Genomic DNA, 3119 nt, shown 5'->3' with positions numbered 1-3119 from the left:
ATCTAGCGGATCAAAATCCCTAGAACTTAATCTCAGATTGCTTTTAGCATTTGATCTTTTTATTGTAAAAATAAAAAAAGTTCATGTCGAATTTATTCTAGATTTGTGATAATTAATTTGAGATTAATCCCTTGTAAACGATACCGTTGTTCTAACACCTTTCAAGTTTAATAATAGTTTTATTTAACTTGAATTTTGTTTCACTTTTTTATTCCGCATTAAATTCGATTAAACGGTATAGTTTGTATTCAACCCCCCCTTCTACAAACATATTGGGACCTAACAATTGGTATTAGAACCTTCTGATTAATGAACAAATCAAGATCCTAGACTTTTGTGATTCTTCCACTCCTTTAATTTTTATTTATTCAAAAATTCATAATGACTTCACAAAAAGTTGGAACCGTTAAAATTCCACTGTTCGATAAAGAAAATTATATTATGTGGAAGAAGAAGATGCTCTTGTTTTTACAAGTGGCAACTCCCAAATATCTGAACTTGTTAAAGAAGGGTCCAAAAATTCTGATGGTTATTGAACCAGAGGTTATAGAAAATGATGTTGTGATTACCAAAGCTAGAACCTATGCAAAAGAGCCTGAAGATTTTACTCCTACTAAAAAGGAAGAAGCCTCCTTGGATGCCATCCTTCAATTAATTTTAGTTGATTCTCTTGATCCCTTGATGAACAGACATGTGATGAACTGTAAAAATTCCAAACACATGTGGGAAACTATTGAGGTGATTAATGAAGGCACAGAGAAAGTTAGGGAGAACAAGTTAGAGATCCTAACCTCTGAGTATGAACATTTTAAATCCAATCCAGGAGAAGGAATTACTGAAGTGTTCGAGAGGTACAATGCATTGATCAACAACCTGAACATAAATGGAAAATATTATTCAATCAGGGAGATCAACAAAAAGTTCCTTTTAACACTGCCAACTCATCTTGAACATATAATCACTGCCATAAGAGAAGCGAGAGATCTGAGTGAGATTTCTTTGGAAAGGCTCTATGGTGTGTTAAAAACCTATGAGTTGGAGCAGATTCAGCAGAAGGAAGTCTACGGGAAAGATAGAGTGGTCAGCACATCTACTGCTCTAGTAACTGAAGGTCAATAACAACAATAATCTCAACAGTCAGAGAGAATGGTACAGTCTTCCGAGGCTGAGGAAAATGTGTTAGTAACAGAATATGATCCTCCTACTACAAATCAATCCGGTGATGATTTTTACTCCTTGGAAGAGCTGGAGCAATTGGAAGATGAGTCAATGACCCAGATTGTCAAGAGATTCTCCAATGTCATATTCAAGAGAAATCCCAAGTTAAAGTACAAGTCCAACTATAACAGATTCCAGAAAGGTGGATCTTCATCCTCTAACACCAGCAGTGGTGGATACAAAACATGGATGGTTGATCGAAGCACCATTCGATGTTTTAACTGCAATGAGTTGGGACACTTTGCCACAGAATGCAGGAAGCCAAAGCAAGTAAGGAAGAACTCTTATGATTCAAATCAGAAGAGTAACTCTGAAAGGGCTTATATGGTAAAGGGAAGAAGTTGGGATGATAGTGATAGTGAAGATGAAGAAGTTGGGAATCTTGCTCTTATGGCTATTGATGGAAATACTTCATCGTCAAGAAAAGAGGTAAAATTTACTAATGCTGAATTAGTTTATCATCTAGGAGGTTCCTTAGATTGTGCTTGTCGTGATAATGAACTGTTAAGTCAGCAGATCAAAGACCTTGAGAAAGAGGTCAATGAATTAAGACTTGTGTGCATTATTCAAGACAAATTAAAAGAACAAGTATCTTTTCTAGAGAATAGATTTAACTGTTATAGACAACTCGAAACTATTCTCAAAGACAAGATCACCGGTCTTGAGACTAAGGTTAAAGCTTACTTTAATTCTTGTTCGAAGGCTAAAGAGTTCTACAGTAAGCAAGTTGTTAATCAAACATCTGGAATAGGTTTTGATTACAATGCTGCTATTGGAGAATTAGGCATAAACTCCCCTCCTCATGTATGTGCTAAAGGTAGGGAAGTACCACATGTGCTTAAGGGGGTTGATAAAACCCTCTATAAAGGATCAATTGCTGAACCATTTGATGAGACCTCCTTTATTATTCAAGAAGAAATACGTGCTGAAGATCGTGCTAATGAGAAGGGTGTATCCAAGCCAAGTGTGTCGAAAGTTCCAGTCAAAGTTGTGAAAGCAACTGAGACTAACTCAGACACACATGAGTTGGATAACAAAAATGACATATCTACCATGCATAATTTTCCTGTTGTTAATCCCTCTCATAAAGTATGTGGTGTTCCTAATTGCATGTCTTGTGCTTTTCATTTGATGTATGCTTATTTTAATGGTAAGCATATTTCTAGTGATAAGACTACTCATCGCCAGCATGTGAATAATAGGAAGCATGATAGGTCTAAGACTGCTAGTCCTCCTAAGGCTAGAAAGGAGACATTTGTGCCTAAGCCTAAACAGAAATTTGTTAAGGCTGTTTACAAGGTCAAATGTCCAGTCATTGAGAAAGTTGAGAACATTAAAGTTAAGAATGTTTCTTTGCCTGAAAAAAAGTCAATTCTACAAGTATGCCGAGCCCAACCAAGTTTGGGTTCCGAAGAAGGTTTAATCCATTTGTATTGCAGGGCATTAAATAGGTGGAACCAGAAGTGTGGATTCTTGACAGTGGATCGTCAAGACATATGACCGGAGATAGAGCCCTGCTATCAAATGTGGTTGAGAAAGCTGGCCCAGTGGTTACCTTTGGAGATAACAACAAAGGTTTAACTGAGGGATATGGCTGTTTGCAAGCTGGTAATGTTATTATTGAACTCAAACTTCTTTCAGCATTAGTGATTTCTTATTTCATTTAAAATCTTTTGAAATCACTATTGTACATCATCTCTCTCAAAAGATTAAATGTATGATTTTCATTCATTATATATCTTAAGTACATTTTATCTCTATTACCATATGTTCTGTGATACAGTTTCAGCCTCCAATGGCCTTCTTTCATTGACAGTCATGAGGTTGAAAACCCACAACTTCTATCCCAGATTGTAAAGACAAACATAAAAACAGAACCAACCAACACTCTCTTACCACTA

The sequence above is a fragment of the Apium graveolens genome, chromosome 10 (assembly GCF_009905375.1).
Source record: "Apium graveolens cultivar Ventura chromosome 10, ASM990537v1, whole genome shotgun sequence".
Taxonomy (NCBI): domain Eukaryota; kingdom Viridiplantae; phylum Streptophyta; class Magnoliopsida; order Apiales; family Apiaceae; genus Apium; species Apium graveolens.
Note: the sequence above shows the minus strand (reverse complement) of the source record.